We start from the raw sequence: 19,644 nt of genomic DNA on the forward strand, positions 1-19,644 counted from the left end.
AGGGATATTGAATTTTGTTGAATGCTTTTTCTGCATCTGTTAAATAATCATATGGTTTTCTTCATTCTATTCATGTGATGTATTTATTGATATGTGTATATAAAATCATCCTTGAATGCCTTGGATGAAACCTATTTGAAGATGGTGAGTTATATTTTTGATTTGCTGTTAAATTCTATTTACAATATTTTCTTGAGAATTTTTGCATCTGTGTTCATCAGGAATATTGGTCTATAGTTTTCTTTTATGTTGTTCTGGCACTGTGGGGTTTTGGTAACAAGGTAATGATGGCTTCAGGATGAATTGAAAGGTTTTTCTTCCTTCAATTCTATGGATGAGCTCGATAAGAATTGGCATCATTTTTCTTCAGATGCTTAGTAAAATTCATCAGTGAATCATTGTCCTGGGCTTTTCTTTGCGGGATACATTACATTAATGATTAAATCTCATAGCTTGTTATTGGTCTATACAAGTTTTGTTTGTTCTCTTGGTTCAATTGTGGTAGGTCCTATTTGTCCATTTTTTTAGGTTTTTCTGATTTATTAACATAGTTTTTCATACTTCTAATAATCCTTTGAATTTCTGTGATTGATTATAATATCTCATTTTTTGTCTGTAATTTGCATTTTTGGAGATTCAATTTTTTCTGTTTCTTTTGATATTTATAAAAATTTAACCCATTTTTTATTTATAAATGTTATTTAATCACAAAGTATTTTGAGATTTTTGTCTTTATTTCCAATTTGATTTCAATGTGGCATGAGAAACTACTTTTCAAATTTCTGTCTTTTGTTTTAGGACTCCGAAAATGTGGTCTGTCTTGATGTGTTTTATGTTATCTTGAGAAGTATATATATTCTGCCATGGTAGATGGAGTATTCTATAGATGCCAGTAGACCCAGTTGATTGATTTAGCTGTTCAATTCCACTATGTCTTTACTGATTTCCTACATGATGGTTTTGTAAATTACTGTTAGAAACACATTGCAATTTTAAATAGTGGAGTTGCATGATTTTGGAGCCTATAAATTTTTGTCTCATATTTTGATACTTTTTTGGGGTGTATATAGTCTATGGATTGGATGTCTTCTTGCAGATAGACCCCTTCATCATTATGCAGTATCTCTATTCCTGATAATATTTTTTGCTCTAAAGTTAGCTTGATTTGAAGTTAGTGTAGCTATTCTAGCTTTCTTTTGATTGGATTTGGGATTACATATCTTTCTCCATTCTTTTATTCTTCCTCCAACTTTGTTTTTAAAGTAGATTTTACAGACAATATTTAACTGGTTACTCTTTTCACCACTCTGGTACTTATTCTTTTAGTTGATGCATTTAGACTATTTATATTTAAAGTGATTATTAATATAGTTATATCTGTCATATTTATTCCTATTATTTATTGCTCTTCTTTGTCTTTTATCTCTGACTGTTGTGTTCTCTAGAGCACTAATGTTTAAAATAATTTTTGTGTATTTATAATCAATTTAAGTTCTCTTTAAATGGATCCTTTACCATTTCTTCTGTAGTGCAAAAAGCTTATAACAGAGTATTCTCAATTCTGCACTTCTCTCTCTCATAACATTCTCATTCATATTACTTCTCTATAATCACCAAATTGCTATTTTGATCTTGAACAAACTGTGATTTGTTGATTTAAAATAAGAAAAATGAAAGATTGTACTTTACCCTCTTTTATTCCTTCTTTAATGCCCTTCCTTTTTTATAATTTTTTAATTTGTTTTAATTAGTTGCACATAACAGTACAATGATCTTGGAGATCTAAGTTTCTGACCAGTATTGTTTCTTCTTTCTGAAGAAATCTTCACATTTCTTGCAAGGCAGGTCTCCTGGGAAAACAACAACAACAAAATTCCTTTGACTTTTGAGAATGTCTTTACCAAGATAATTTTACTAGATACTGAATGTGAGTTTATGGCTATTGCGTTTTGTTGTTGTTGTTTCACATTTTAATTTTTGCATGGTTTCTAAGGAAAGATCAATGTAATTATTATCCTTGCTCTTTTATAGTTAACATTTATTTTTTTCTTTGGCTTTTTTCAAGATTTTCTGTGGTTGATTATCATCAGTTTGAATATGGTAAGACCAGGTACAGATTTTTTTGATTGTTTACATTTATCTGGTTGGTGTTCTCTGATTTTCCTGGATCTTTGATTTGGTGTTTATCAATAATTTCTGTAAATTCTTAATTATTAGAGCAAATATTTCCTTATCTTCTCTACCTTGTTATGCAAGGACCCTATAAATCAGTCATAAGTGAGGAAAGCAGGGATGAATTCTATGATCCTCTGTTAGATCTCGCTCTTTAGGCGATCTTGTGCCTCTGGGCTGCCACTTCTGTCACTTCTTAAGTATTTCCCTTGTTAAGACAGAAAAGTTAGAGGGGGCTGGTATTTTAAGTTGGTAAAGTAGAAAATAAAATTAACTTCTTTTAGGTTGATTAGGCTTTGGTAAAATACAGATGCTCCTTATTTTATAACAGGGCTAGGGATTACATCTTGATAAATCCATTGTAATTTGAAAGGATCATAAATTAAAATCCATTTAATACACTTAATCTATAGAACATCATAATTTAGTCTACCTTAAACATGCTCACACATCTACCTACCTCTTGTAGTTGATAATTGGGCAAGATCATGCAACTCAAAGCCTGTTTTAGAATACAAGTTCGAACATCTCATGTAATTTATTGGATACTGTGCTGAAAGTAAGAAGTAGAATGGTTGCCCAGGGAGGCTTTCAACAGTATTGTAAAATTGAAAAACCATTATGTCAACCATCATGTCTAGGAGCATTTGAAGCTTCTCTTGAGAAGAGGCCTTGCTAAGAATAATATGCTCTGGCATATTTTAAAATATCTGCTTTTCCCTTCCTCCTACCAGAAGCACTCGGATTCTTCTAAAGAGCTTTCCCTTGCTCTCCAAGACTGGAACTACCTGATGATTATCTCTCTCAAGCTTGTCCATACCAAGCCTGAAACAATCTGTGGATTACAGTCCAAGTTTTCCTTGTAATTTTAATTCAAAATGAAAGAAAAATACATCATTATGTCTTCCTCTTTCCTTGTGAAGGGATCTCATGTCTTTTTTGGACTTAGAGTTTACCATAGTGATTTGCAATTTATGATAGAAAAGGAAGCTAATTTTTCAGAGATGGAGAGGAATAAGATTTGAAGAACCAATGTGACCTATTTAAAAACCTCTTTAGTGAGCTTCATTAATTCCTTGGCTTTCATTTGTAATAGTTTTGCATTAATGGTAAAGGTGATGTGATTCAGTCTATGGTAATCGATTCCAGTGCTATTTATGGAGGGCCTATAGAGAACCCAGGATCTAATGAGGTATGTGGCATTGTCATATTTAGAGCTGACTCTCTCCTAGGCAGGTTTGAGCAACAAATGGCACTGTCTTTCAGGATTACAATATACATAGAGAAAGGTTTATTTTTCCTGTTCTGCCACTCCAGGGCTATTTTTTTGTGCCAGAATAATGGTGCCAATCAACTGAGAAAATTGCAAAGCAACTTCAGATTTAAATATTGTAGGTTATAGCATGCGAATGCATTATAGTTTCCAAGAAAGAAGAGCAAATTGTGCAGGGAAAATAGTAGGAAAAATCACCTGTTAAGTATCATATTCTGTCTGGTAATGGAATTTCCATGAATATACTAAACCTTAGCTTAACATAAAGATGATGTTAAATAATTACATTAAAATGTACTTATTTTACATTCTTCATTGTAAATTTAGAAAAACACAAAGGGTAAAGAAGACAATAATAAAATTAACTTCATTCCACAGCCCCTATATACTTACAGTATTAATTTTCTATTTATATCACAAATGTTAGCATCCTCAAGTGAAGCAAATGTATGTAAACAAGTGAAACACAGTCTTTTAGGTCAGAATGAGTAGCCATGGCTGGTGTTTCTGCTTGGTTTTACAATGCTGCTTCCAGGGCCACTCAAGTTACTTGAAGGTTCAGTTCTAGTTAGCTGTTGGGCTAAGATCTCTTGTACTCACTGGTTGTCAGCCAAAGGCTCTCTTGGTCCCTTAAGGTCCCCTGTGTTTCTTATCTTATTACCCTCCATCTTCAAGCCAGCAAGGGTGCTTTAAATCTTTCTCATGAGTCACTGTCTCTGACTTCTGTATCTTTTCTGCTTGCAGTTAAAATGACCTATTAGACTTTGAAGGTGAGTAGATTGAGGCAATTTCTTTCTTTTTTTTTTTTAAGAGAGAGAGAATTTTTAATATTTATTTTTTAGTTCTCGGCGGACACAACATCTTTGTTGGTATGTGGTGCTGAGGATCGAACCCAGGCCGCACGCATGCCAGGCGAGCGCGCTACTGCTGAGCCACATCTCCAGCCCGAGGCAATTTCGATAATCTGTTGTAAATACCATTAATTTGATCAGAAAAAAAAAAACCCTGTGTCCTATAAAATGACATTCTTGGATTTTAAGGATAGGGTCTGGATATCTTTGGGAGGAACCATTTTGCTATCATCACATTTTAATGTTCCTCAATTCTATTACATAGAATGCAATTTCATATACTTCTTTAGAACAGAACAACAGATATATTGACTTGAAATTGACTATTTCATGACCCAATGTAGGTGGCATCTTTACATGTTTTCAAAACGATCTGGATTCTCATTCTAGGCCTAGTGCCAAGTACACTGGGATAATCTTAAGAGTGAGGAGTGCCACATAATTTCATACCGATAATACTTCACATACAGAAATTTAGAATGACTTACGTTCCATCTTAAACAGAAGATTCAAGGTTGGACACAGTTACTTTTACTCATTTGTATTCTCTCTGCTTTTTTGAGAGGGAGAGACCTGGTTGTCATTTTGGGAGGTATGACTTTGTGAATGTCATTCAGGGCACACATTTTTGACAAGAATTGGAGTTCTGCTCAAGTGTACACTAATGTACAGTTTTTAATAGCTATTACATTCTATTGTAAAGGAATTGAAATATTTTAATTGAATCCATATTTTTAATTTATTTTATTGGTTTTAAATTTTTTATTCTAATTTATATATGAAGCAGAATTTATTACAATTCATTACATATGTAGAGCACAATTTTTCATCTCTGCTTGTAAACAAAGTATATTCACACCATTCATGTCTTTTTCATACATGTACTTAGGGTAGTGATGTCTATCTCATTCCACCATCGTTTTTTACCTCCTTGCCTCCTCCCCACTCCTTTGCCTTTGCCCTACAGTTTGTCTGATCTTCCATGCTCCCCATCCAACCCCACAATGAATCGGTCTCCTTATATCAGAGAAATATTTGGCATTTGTTTTTTTTAGGATTGGCTTACTTCACTTAGCATTATACTCCCCAACTTCATCCATTTACCTGTAAATGCCATTCTCTTTCATTACATTCTTTCATTACTGAGTAATATTCCATGGTGTATATATAACACATTTTTTTTTAACCACTCATCTATTGAAGGGCATCTAGGTTGGTTTCACAGTTTAGCTATTGTGAATTATGCTGCAATAAACATTGATGTGGCTGTGTCCCTGTAGTATGCTCTTTTTAAGTCCTTTGGGTATAGACCGAGAAGTGGGATAGCTGGGTCAAATGGCGGTTCCATTCCCAGTTTTCCAAGGAATCTCCATACTGCTTTCGATATTGGCTACACCATTTTCCAGTCCCACCAGAAATGTATGAGTGTGCCTTTCCCCCACATCCTTCCCAACACTTATTGTTATTTGTATTAAGAGCTGCCATTCTGACTGGAGTGAGATGAAATCTTAGTTTTGAATTACATTTCTCTAAATTGCTAGAGATGTTGGACATTTTGTCATATATTTGTTGATTGATTGCATATCCTCTGCTGCGAAGTGTCTTTTCAGCTCCTTGGCCAATTTATTGATTGGGTTATTTGCTTTTTTGGCATTTAGCTTTTTGAGTGCTTTATATACTCTAGAGATTAGTGTTCTCTCTGATGTGCAAGTGGTAAAAATTTGCTCCCAAGCTGTAGACTCTCTGTTCACCTTACTGCAAATCTGTATTTTTTAAACAAATAACATTTGTTTACTACCCAATACTTTTTTGAAGAAATATCTCTATATAAGATAAATACTAGGACTAATATAATTAGTATATATCTATATATTATATAGATAATAAATATGTAGATATATATAATCTATATATTTATAATCTATATAATCTATATATTATATAAATCTACATATGAACATATAGATTTATGTATAATACATAGTTCATATGTATAATATATACTTCATATATAGATTATAAATATATATTGCCAGCTTGCTACTTTAAATACTCATTAATCTTACATAAAAGTGCCTGTTTTAGTATATCATTTCCAGAATAACTAATGAATATACTTTAGTTGTAGTACTGGAAGATGGTTTTAAAAAACATTTTAAGATTGCAGTGAGTTTTGTGCCTTAGCCTTGGTTTGATTTTCTTTCTTTCTCTTTTCCTTTCCGCTCTCTCCTTTCTTGCTTCCACTCTTCCTCCCTTTCTTTTTTCATTTTAATTTTAACAAAAGCATATTTTTATGATTAAAAATATAGGCATATGCAGTAAAATTAGACACTATTAAAATTTCCTATTCTGAATTTCAACATAACAGTATTTATATAGTTTTCCAGCAATATGCAAATATTTTCAAAGTCATGAAAAAAATATGGCATTAATTTACCAGAAAGAATAATGCCATATATTTTTGGAAATTCTCCAAGTTGATATCATCAAACATTTCTTTGTACAATGTATAATAAATCTTTTTACTTGAAAAAGGGCTGGCAGTTAGAGTAATGTACTGTTTTTATTTGTGAAATACTTGAGTTTTCCAACTTTCTTCAGGACTTTATTCTTAGGTATGGTATAAGAGTTTTACACCATTATGGTTTTGTAGTGTACATTGAAAATATGTTTGTAATGCTGATAAACCTCCATTTCTTGCCTGGAAAGTCTGGCATTGTAAATATGTGCTAATGTTCTAAAACATGTTCTGCCTTGAAAGAAACTACTTAGCATCACTGGGTGCTGCAGGAAATGTGTAGCCACAAAGCATGAAGCATTACTAATATCTCTTAGAATATAAAATGAGCTTGTTTTCTAAAGTCACTGTGATTCTAGTTTTTCCAGATTTGTCTTTAGCTATTTAGATCACAAAGCTTCAGTACGGTAGTTTGAGAAGTAAGATTTAATATCTGTTATTGATATAGTTGCTCAGTACATTATAAAAATTCTTGTATCCAATTAAGAATAAATGTTCTTTTAGAATACGTTCCAGTTAGACTTTGAGAGACTGATTCAAGTTATATTTTATGAAATATTCAGAAGTATTTATATAATCAATATAATGAGCACTTGTACAGAACATTTCTATTTTTTATGTATAAAGTTCTTCATGGAGTTCATATAATATTTTTCAGGGTCCAGATCTATAATTTGACTAGTTTGCTAAATTTGATTATTCAGACAATCATTTAAAAATTATAGAAAGAGCACCATCATTTGAACCAGCAGACCACCCTGGGTCACTCTGGAACATCCATATTGCATAATTTGGGTTTGAAAATTGTCCTGGTACAGATGTGTACCGTAACATTTTCCATTGAGTTTTGCATGATTATGCTCTACTCATTTTATACCTAGTTATTTCACAAACTGCAGTCACAGAAGTATAAATGTTAGAGTGTTATATCAGTAGCCAGGATTAATTTTTACAAATTAGAAAATGTTAATAAATTGATTTTAAAAAGCTAAATTGGATTTAACTAACTCTAATTTTGCAAATTATGAGTCATTAATAAAATAATCAGTACTAACTGAACACTAATATATGCAGTTTAATGCTTTATTTTGTTTTTTTATAATAGGCAAGGTAACTGAAATTAAAGGTAAGTAGCTGTATGAAATTTAAGTTTTCAAGTAATAGAAGCAAGATCAAATCCAGTTTACATTTTGAACTTGGTCTTGACTGTTATTCTGTCCTTGCTCCTGTGGAACCACTCACTTTCTACTTCTCCCTTTAACCTATTCACAGCCAACTGTGATTCTCAAAATTTAAGCCTCATTAATCAAAATCTTGCATTTTTAAAAAAATTAGACCCTACTCCCAGAGTTCTTGCCTGTGTGGATGGGTCCCAACAATTTGTTGCCAACAAGTCCCATGTGACCTTAATGCTGCTTGTTCAGGGACATGCTATGAAACCACTGCCTTGTAGTTTCTTCCATGTTTATTGATAAACAAGTTGCATTCACAGTTCTGGTTCCTTATCATTCTGTACACCTGGTCTGCTCAAACTAGATTTAGAAATCTGCCAGTCCAGATGTCATTGATTTGAAGATGACGGTTAATATCCCTGTACCTTCTTAAAGCACTGTTAATTACCTATCACATGAAAGTCCTAATTGATTAACTTATAATTCATTACTCTGCTTGGCAAAGTAGCTTCCCTCAGATGTAGTTTGCAAATTCAGAAGTGCATTTTGGGGAATTCACTGATAGAATATCAGATTGCAAGAATGGAGTTAAAGAAAACATTTATTTGCAAAGCCAGGAACATATCTGAATCTTCTACTGAGGATGCAAGGACTCTATTCATGAATATATACTCAATTTAATTCAGTTATATCTTTATTTCCTTAATGTTATGTTCTTTATTACCTCACCTATATGTACCATTGGATAAGAAGTTTCTATTATTGCCCATCATATCTAATACCTTTTGGTAAACCTGTTTCTACAAATAAATGCTTCTTTGTAGTGTCTTAGCATCCTCAAATGCAGCATTTATAAATAGACATGTGTCTAACTATAATTCTAACCTAGGCAGAAATTTTAAAATAATTTTGTGGGAAGTATGTTGTAAGACCTCCGTAGATGCTTAAGCAGTGTGGTGGATTTTGGGGGAGATATATATATATTTGGTGGTGGTGTTTTTGTACCAGGAGGAATCCCTTATTTCTAAGTGAGCTCAATAAATTCCAGGGTTTAAGATCCATCTTATTATACCAACTGAAGAAAGAAAGAACAAAAATCCAAAAGGATCTAATAAAGTCTATCCATAATCTTTAGAGAAGGAGACAAGAGAGGGAAAGAGAGACAGGTAAAAGGGAAGTGCTGATTTCCCTTATCTGATCAGTATACACTGCATGCATATGTTGAAATATCACACTGTACCCCATAAATATGTACAGTTATTACGTTAAGAGATAAGCAAATAATATTGTTTACCTGAGGTTTTCTTACACAACTTATTTACTGAGACAAAAAGACTTGTAAGATTACCAAAAAAAAAATTAGATATTTTAAAATACTAGTTGTTAAGCCTTAATAATAGTTACTTTTAAACAGGTCACACATATATTGCCAACACACACAAATACATATTACAAATATGAGTGTCATGTGTAAGCATACATTGAACAACTTATCCAAAGCAATATCTATCAACATTTATAAAATCCCTTATAATTTCCCAGGAAATGGCTGAATGTGGTGGCACACACCTATAATCCCAGGGATTTGCAAGACTCGGGAGAATGGCAAGTTCATGACCAACCTCAGCAACTTAGCGAGACCCTATTTCAAAAACAAAATACAAAGGGCTGGTGATGGAGCTCAGTGGTAGTGTGCCCCAGGATTCATTTCCCAGTACTGCAAAATAAAAAATAAAAAAATAAAAGTTTCTCAGAAAACATTTATAGTAACATAAATTACTATAACATGCCATAGTAACTTGAAAGCCATTTGCACTCAAAATTAAAACAATGCTCTTTGACTATGCAGAATATTTTGTTTTGTTCTGTCATTTGGACAATTGGATGCATTATTTTTTTCATGCTGAAAACTCTGGATATAAATACTGAGAATCAGGCATCAATATTTCAGATAACCAAAAAGAAGTGTTTTCACATTGTCAACTTTTATGCAATGTTGTATTTATTTTTCTAATTTATATTAAGCCCATTTATTCCTGACATATCTGAGCTACTTGTAGCTAGAAATAATGGTGTGAGCATTTTCCTGCCCTGTTAATACCAATCTTTCACTTGCAAGAAAGTTAGACTGAAATTGAATCTCTGACCATTCTTATCCTTCACTTACCTGTCCCCAAACTACCCCACATCCCATCTCTAAGCATCACTTCCTGCTTGAAGCCCTCCCTTACAAGTCATTCTTATTCTATAGGCATCTTTTTTTTTCTTTCAGCATTTTGTATTGTTATAATAAATTCTTAAAAACCATATCACAGTATATCATAATCGACAGATTATGTCTTTTGTTGAACTGTTTCCTTCTAGTTGCTTTTGCCTTCTATCTCTTCCTCTTTCCAGCAGTACCTTTCAGGCATGGGGAAGGAAAGTCACTGATTTTCAATGGTGTGTAATCCCTAGACCAAATCCTCTATTTAATGCATATTTAGAGTTCTTAATTACTGATAGAATTTTATTATACCTGTATTATTTCTACATTGTAGATGGACAAATTAAAAAGCTGAGAGGCTAAGTAAACTTAGGTAAAAAGTTAAATATATAAGATTATAAACGTAAAGTTTTTTTCTGCATTAGGGGATTGGAAAACCCTGTGTTTTCTGAGTGTGTTGGTTGAGGGGAGTCCCCTGCAAATACAGAAGTAGGTGAAGCTCTGCCTGTTTGAGCTTCCAGGAAGACCCACTACACATATGCACACACATGTGCACACTCACACAAGCTGCCACATTTTGGAAGAAGCTGGTAACAGTAAAGAAAGGGGAGTCTCATCCCAGGATGAGAGGTTATAAACCTGTGTGACAGTCATATCTAGCAAATGTCTGCAAGGGGCATTAACAAAATATTTTAAAATTTCCCTCTATATTCCTATTAAATCTAAAGAGAAAACCACAGATTGCTAATAGAGATGATGTTTCTGATGAAAAACCTCAGAATGAGTACCATGTGAGAAGTGACCAAGGAAAGTCAGAGACTAGTCTCCTACTTATGGGGCCATGGAGGGAGCCCCACACCACAGGAGAATTGACATGGAAATCTCAGATTTCTCTTCTGCACCACACCAATATTTCTGTTAGTTCTGGTGATTTGTTCACGAAGGAGCTAAGGGACATCTGTCTACACTAGACAAATGGATCCAATGTGCTGTGAGGGTTACTCAATTCAGATTATTTGTTGCTTCTAATAAAATCAAGTAAAACATCATTAGAGGGAAGAGAGTTTCTCAGGACTCCAGTGAGAACCTGTGTCCTGGCCAAGAAGTCCACCTGCAATCTATGTATGTTCCCTGCCCTTCAGGGCTGCTGGGACTTATGTGAGTGTATGGCTTGCCTAGTGTGTTGGACAGATTTCCTCCAAATTGCTCCATTTTCTGTAATAGGCCACAGCATTATTGTGATTAATTTGACTCTAATTGAGTTCTATTACAAGAGTGACATTTGTCTTTGACTTTGGCAGGGAACTTGCCTCTTTGTCATCATCACCAGCCAGCCAGCTGGAGCTGTGGTTCCAGACACAAATGACAGCCTAAGCAGATTAAGTGTGTGTGTGTGTGGGGGGGGGGGAGGGCAATGTAGTTGGGGAGTGAGGAGACCAGGAGCAGGAAGGCAGAAGAGACATTTACAGAGGAAGCTGCTCCAGTGATCATGAGGAAACAGTCAAAGGATGCCAACCCAAAATTGAATGAAGTAATACTACTGCTTAGTGATTGCCAGATAGATTTTATTTAATTTTCTAAGGATGAAATGTATCTATCTACATCACCTTGCACCTGTTTTGGAGTTTATGCCATGAAGCCTATTAAACATTTAAAACTAAAATTGCAATATTGAGCAGAATATATGTATTCCCCAGTTTGAATATCATAGAAAAACAAGCAAAGGAATATGCCATTCAGAACAATGTATTTTTAAATATGAAAACCAATGCCAAGCTTGACAGAAATGTTTAGCCTATATTTATATTATGAAATGTTAATTATTCATTGAAATCACATTTTCAGGGAATTTTAGTGTCAAATTATATGATGGCAATACATTGAGGATAGGGGTGGCAAAGTAAATCAGTAGTACAGCTTTACTTAGCATGTGTGAGGCTCTGGGTTTGATCTCAAGCACAACAGAAAGATACTGAGTATAAAAAAAAAACATGCTTTAAGTGATATAAAAATTCCAGTTTTGTTCTTGTGAATAGTTTAAGGGTTTTCATGTGTAGATTTTAGGTTTACATGGAGCAGTGCCCACTTAATTGTGACTCTTTCTGGATCAAGAAAATGGAATGATTTTTATTATTTACTATGATTTCTAAATTTGTACTGTATTTCTACCATGATAAAGATCTAATCACTTTCAATCAAAATTTTAAAACGCCTATTGCAAATCACAGACTAGGTAAAGGTCTTGGCATTGATATTAGAATTCCTTTCCTTTAATCTACCACTTTGGGCCAAAGTATTATTACTATTCTTTCCATTTCAATCCTCTTATGCTTCTAATATTTAGGTCATTACCCAATGTAAGTTAGAAGAAGATGAGGCTTAATATTTAGGAAAAAAAACAATAATATAAAAGAAAAAAATCTACCCCAGAAACTTTAAAATCCTGCATCATGTGAATTGTGAGGGGCAGTAATGTATCAGTTCCCAAAGGCACTTTAAAGCAATGTGGGTAGGAGAGCCTGCAATACCAGTGTTGAGCAGAAGGGGAAGCGTGAGGCTTCACCCTACACTCAGACTGTTACCCACATTCTGCAATGAGGTTTCTTCTGGCCCGTGTTCTTAGGAACCATGAATACTACCCAAGTAAAACAGAAATCGGCATTTGTTAATAATAAAGTGCAGCCCCACTAAACATTCTTTTTTAAATGTGAAATTCCTTTATCTCCCAGACTTTCAGATGCTCAAGGGCTTCCTAATTATCCCTATAATCAAATACACTTCCTTGGATGATCAACATTAAGGGTCTAATTTCATACATCCTAACCTCCAGTACCTCAGAATGTGACTCTAGTTGGAGACAAGGTCTTTGAAGAGGTAATTAAGTTCAATCGAGGCCAAGACTAGGAACTGTAATCCAACATGACTGGTGTCCTTTAAGAGGGGATGAACACACAAATGTACACCCAGGAAGGATCATGTGAAGACAGCTGTCTGAAAATCAAGGAGAGGGGCCTCAAAAGAAGCCAACTCGGCTGATGTCTTGAGTTTGGAATTCTAGCCTCCAGAAGTGTGAGAAAATAAATCCCTCTTGTTGAAACTACCCAGTCTGTGGTAGTTTACTGCCGGTTGACCTAGCAAACTAATTCAACTTCAGAGCCATTCCACTTACACTGCCTTATACAGATAGAAACACCAGCTCTCATCTTTTCTGTGAGGGCCTCTGAGGGGTCTCTATTATCTATAGGTTAACATATGTTAACTTAGTTGAGTTAACAATAATTTTAAGTATTTTTTAATATCAAGAAATACACATGTGTTTATACAGTGGGTATGTATATGTAATTATGTATATACCATATCTCAGTGAGATGGAGATTCTTAATTTCATTTTAGAGCAGCTGACTTTAGTTAAATTGCCCAGCATCAATTAGAACCTGTGCCCATGTGTTGACATAATTCCATTATGGTTTTTATTATTCTACATATAAATTAGAGGAATAGAGATGTTGAAAATCTGGTAATCTTAAGGTTTTAACTTTATTAAGTTTTTCTACTGCTCCAATTAAGACTCACCAGGGTAAAGTCAGACCTACTGGAAGCTAATATCGGGGATAATGGTAAGAAATAGGGGAATGGGTCTGCCTCATCTTGCCTGCAGAAAAAAAAAAAGTTTGAGTACTCAGTCCCAGTTATAGTAACTTTGTGTTACTGTAACAAAATAATTGAGGGTTACTAACTTACAGAGTAAAAAAGTTTCTTTGGCTCACAGTATTGGTAACTGGAGGGTCCAAACATGGTGCTGGTATTGTGGTAGTGGCTCTTGGCTGCAACATAATATTTCACATTTCAAAGAGGCAGAGAAAAGGAGCCAGCCATGTACAGAAGGAGCAAGCATGTGAGATGGTCTTGCTTATAACAACCTACTTTCTCAAGAATGGGCTTCCTCCTGTTGAGACCCAACCCACTCTGTGAGACCAGCATCAATGCATTCATGAGGGTGGAGCCTTCGTGACCTAATTACCTTCCACTAGGTAAAAAGCAAGCATCGTAGGGATCTTGAAGGTAAGCAAACCTGGGAAAAATTCCATCTCTAACAACTCACAATCTCTATGAGCTGGTACAATTTTTCTGAGGTTTAGTATTTCCCCTTTAAATAACTAATATATGAAAGTGTGATAAGTAAGTGACCAGATTCATGTGGAATAGAGACAGAAGAATAAGTAGCACTTGTTGGCTATTATTGTCACCTAAATTACACGGGGATGGTTATTCTCCCAAAAGAGAGAGAGGGCGAGAGAGAGACCCCACTAAAAATGCATTAATACTGTCTCACTGACTATAAAATAAAATCAATGTGATTAACCCTGAAAGCATTTAGATTGGGGTGCATTATTGACATCCTCATCTAATTCTCAATGAAAAACCTAAAGTGAAGCTACCTTCCTAACCTTCCTGAGGTAACAAAATTAAAGCCTGCTTAAATCTCAAGACCATACAACGACTAAGGAGTACAAGTTCTAGTCTGTCTGATCCCAGCTTCTTTATCTTCCATAGCTATTTCAGCCAAAGACCGACTCAAAGCTATTAACTTCCAGGGTGTCCATATATCTGTCTTGTTTTCTTGGAACCTGATCCAGCAGTAGATACAGCAGAACCTAAGCATTAACTATAATTTTTTTTTCCTTTCCTCAAGCCAGGTGTTACTAGAGGATTTGAGAGAGAACATGGGATCTTTCAATTCCTCTTTCCATCTGGGTCAGCAGATAGCCAGAAACTGACCATGACTTAAAAATAGCTGAATATGTTCATCTCCTTGTAGAGTCAACTTTGTAAAGAGGTAGGACTATTGGTTGTAGCTAAAAACAGAATTGAACATTTAAAAATTTACTAAGGACCTGGAAGTTGACTATTGCTTCTACTTAGTCATGAAATCATTACTATTTCTATACAGTGATGTGAATTCCTCTTCTGGCCTTGCCTTAAGTTGTTATTTTTTAGAGGTATGGATTCTAGGGTTTGAACTTGAAGTACTGGACCACTAAGCCACAGCCCCAGACCTATTTTGTATTTTATTTAGAGACAGGGTCTCACTGGGTGCTTAGTGCCTCACTTTTGCTGAGGCTGGCTTTGAACTTGAAATCCTCCTGCCTCAGCCTCCCGACCTGCTGAGATTATAGGTGTGTATCACTGCACCAGGCCTTAGGTTGTCTTTCTTGAGATAAAAACTGTATCCCTTTGAAAAATTACAACATCACTTGTGGGTCAGGTTGTTGATTTTTTTTTTTCAGATTTATGGGAAAGACAGACTGTGTGTCAATGGAGTTGATTAAAATTATTCACTCAGGACAAATACAATATTCTTTCAATTCTGTTTCCCCACATCTCATTTTCTGTTGACATTTTAAATATGTTATGTAAGTATTATCTGTTTATACCATGATCTCAGTCAGGACTTGCTTTAATTTGGGGATTCCCAGTTTTGTTTGATGAAGAACAGGGATTCAACCAGAGTACTACTAATCAGAATGACAATCAAAATCTGATTTTTATGTCAATTCAAATCTGATCAATATATTGTCTGTCTCTTTCCTCCTTTAGCAAATAAAGAAGTACATGAACATCTGATATTTTTGTGGTTTCTCGTCTTAAACTTTGGGAATAGGACTTTGGCATTCTGGAGCCTCAGTGTTAATAGCCATGCATCCTGTCCCTCAACCCTAGGTTGCTGCTCTATCCCGTCAAAAAGGAATAGTGCTTCTGTGTACTGTTGCCCTTGAGGGTCTCCTTAGACTATATCCCCCTAATCTACTTAGTCTCTCTCTCTCTGTCCTCCACTGTGGACTCTGGATCAGATTTGTTTTCTTCCCTGCAGGATTTTCAGAATCATACTTGCCTCTCATTCATTCATCCATTCCACACTTCAGCATCTTCTCTGTGCCAGGCATTGTCTGAGACTTCAGGGATAATTACAGAGCTTAACAAGATAGATACACGACTAAACTACCTAGAGTTCTCAGCCAAATTCATAGCACCTGTGAGACAGAAAAGCCTAGCACCTCTTGCAAAGTAGGAAGGAAAGTGGAGGAGACAGAAATGTGCAATCTAAGACCTTTCCTCTCTAAAATAGGGAATGGATTTTGAAAATAATGCTGAAATTTATTTTTAAATGTACAGTTTCTGCTCAGTGTTTTGGTACATTTGTGACATGCCTGTAGGTTAGAGATCTCAGCTCCAGCCAAGATAACTCATACTAGGTCTCTGGCCTGGATTATGACATTGGCTTCCCTCATATTTACATATGATCCTTCTTCCAGAAACAGATGGGGCAGAGAAGAAACCCCAGAATCTTTCTATGGCCACATCACAACTTGTAAATTCTCCCAGACCTCCTCTGGCTCTAGAAGGACTTCCTTAGAAAGCTTGTTCAATACCATGAATTTTGAGACAGAAACAACTATTCAGTTCTAACTCCACCACTTAACACCTCTGGGGTTTAATTTTATCATATGAAAGACATGTCTGGATGAGCATTGTTGTAAAATATCATAATATCCATAAAAGCACTCCAGTGGTTAACATGTGCATCATTTTGTAGTCTGACTTTGAAATAGTCAAACCTATGCATTTTAGTAAAAACAAGAAAAGTCCCCTGCTCTCATGCTTACCTATTTTCATGAATTTCTATGCAGCTCATGCTTAAAGCTACACAGATTTATATCTAAGATAGAAATGTTCTTTTGCTCTATATCATCCTAATTACAACCAAATTTCCCCTTCTTTTTTTTTTCCTAACTGTCTCATTGTTCCCTGGTGGCAAAATCTAGTGAAATGATAAGCAGTTAATTCACAGGAAAATATGTCTTTACCTCTGGAATGCATGGTAACCATATAACTCTTCTTTGTGCAACTGATAAATATTATCTTCTGTAATTTACATTATCAATTAAAAGATGAATCAATATTTTTTATAATTAATGGTTTTTAATATCTAATTTCAAAGATTTATGGACCTATATTTACCATAGTTTCTACTGTGAATACACAGGCACACACATATACACATGTGTATGTTATATACATATAATATTGACTCTAGGTTGTTTTACTATAACAATAGACCAGTTGACTTCTTTATTTTTATGAGAAATATATGTAACTGAAAGCTTAATAAATGTATAAAATATTAAACCCTACTTAGTACTTTGAAATTTCAGGTACCTCATTAATTTCAAAATACATAAACTATGTACATTTAATAGTGCATTATTCAAAGAATGACTGTACAGGTGAGTTGAACCAGTAAGTTTAATTCCCAAGGTTGTCAATTCTGCAAACAAAAATTATTTCAAAGTTGCCATAAATGGTATATTTGTTGCTCAATTTAAGTTTTTATAGATGTCCCACATCTAAGAAGATGGGACAAAATGGGTTCAAGGACCTTAAAGAGCTTTCCCACTCTAGATAGTGCACAAGTAAAGCTGATGCATTTTCAAGTGCCTGTTATCTACTTGATAGTGTGCTAGTTTCTTCATGACCCCAGACCCTCTAATCCTTCATCAACCCCGTTTAAAAAGTGGTAATATACCCACTTAAGGAAACCCCATTTCTCAAAATCAACTTCCCCTTTTATTGGTACTGAGTGGTCTAACAGTGTGTGGAACCTGGCCCATTTGCTTTTCTCTCTCCTACTCTATCTTTAATTAAAACGAAAAATCACAACGAAAAATCAGAAGTCATTGATAAACATTTTTATCAGAGCGCAATGCCTCCATCATCCAGAATACAATTCAACACTTAAATAGCTCTTCTATTGCCAGGTTGGTTTATGTCTAATGCTAACTAATTCATTCTTCATAGAAATGCATAAATATGAGTATTGAAAAAAATATTTTTTGGTAAACCATGGCAATAGTGCCTTGGAAGCAAGTGTGGGATATAAGACAGTCTTTTTCTTTATTTTTGGTTTTACTTTTTATTTTATTTTATTTTATTTTTTTTTTTTGTGTGTGTGTGTGTATGTGTGTACAGACATGCACACCTGTGTGGCCCTGGGTTCCATTCCCAGCACTACACATTTGAGAGGCACTTTCTCTACCACTGAGTTATGCCCCCGGTCTGAGGCAATTCTTGATGCAACCTTTTTGGGGCACTTACAGGTTAAGTATTTAGTCCTGTTTTTTGTTTTCCATCTGTCTGGTCTTTGCAAAGCAGAACAGATGTAAATGGTAGAGTTCTAAGCCATTCAATTAGATTTCATGCACCACTGACCTAAACATCTCTCCTCAATCTTAACTGAGTTGGTGGCAGATGTGCGAATGTCAAAAACATTTACAAATTAAAGACAGAAACATATTGTATGTTGGTTAATATGACCACAATATGTCTAAATGGCAGCATGTGTCATCACTATAGCAAGAACTGTAATGCAGAGGTGACAGCATGAGTATGAATTTCATATTTTCTTTTTGTAACATGTATGAGCCCCGGAGACTAGAATAAAAAAGCAGAGATTGTCAAACATACATTAGAAATTATAGGCTTCCCGATATGTGATAAATACCAGTAAGAGCTCCTTGGCATTGTGCAATTTCCAGGGCTTAACCATGGCATCTGGGAAGCTGAGCTGAGTCTCTGAGGATTTGTGTAGTTGGGCTTTGATAACATGGTAGCTACTGGCACCTAACTTCAGAAACCATCAGTATCACCAATTCACTTGGCCTCATCATCCATGGTTGACTGACTCAGATTATGCAGTAAATCTACTGATTGATCAACTAGAAGTTGTGTGGATCTCTTTCAATCAATATTTGCCAATCAGGTGGTTTTTCTTTTTTTACAGGTACTTCAAACTATGGAGGCAAAAAGAAAAAGGAACTAAATGCCCCTGTAGTAAATCTACCAACTTATGGCCCATGGGAGTGATAGAAATTTCAGTGTGACTTAGGAAGAGTAGAACCTGCCAAAGGCTTCCAAACTGACTGTGAAGGATGAACAGAAACTGATCAAGGGTCTAAACTTCCAAGATTACCCACAGATTCTGTGACTATTGAGTAGAGTAAAAATAGTGAGCACAATGGATTATCTCCATGCACATGTATCATTTAAAAGATTCCTCCTTTAGGTTGTAAATGTGAATTCACATGAAAGAAAGAGCATAAATTAAAAATCACACATTAAAAATGTTATAAGGGATATTAAAACTAATTTAGTCTTTTTCTATTGAATGTTTGCCACCCTCACGCACATAGTGACTTTTGGGCCTGTTTATTCCCATAGTGTTGAATTTAATATCATCTAGTTCCTAACTCAAGAGAGTTAAGAACAGAGGCCTTCCCAGAACCATTCCTGAATCCTTCCTTCTTCCTGGTTCTACCCATACTAAGATATTTTCTTCTATTATTCTCAATGTTGGCTTATGAATGTCAGCCATACAGTTCACTGGTGGTTTCTCC

The 19,644-nt window shown here is 34.8% G+C and overlaps 1 protein-coding gene across 7 annotated transcripts in view; it reads left to right on the forward strand.

Annotated features, from left to right (window-relative positions):
• The window catches only part of Nrg3 (neuregulin 3), a 1,010,915-nt gene that overhangs the window by 663,372 nt on the left and 327,899 nt on the right, over window positions 1-19,644 (forward strand). The gene's annotated exons all lie outside the window — the stretch shown is intronic.

This window comes from Urocitellus parryii, chromosome 5 (genome assembly GCF_045843805.1).
Source record: "Urocitellus parryii isolate mUroPar1 chromosome 5, mUroPar1.hap1, whole genome shotgun sequence".
Lineage (NCBI taxonomy): Eukaryota > Metazoa > Chordata > Mammalia > Rodentia > Sciuridae > Urocitellus > Urocitellus parryii.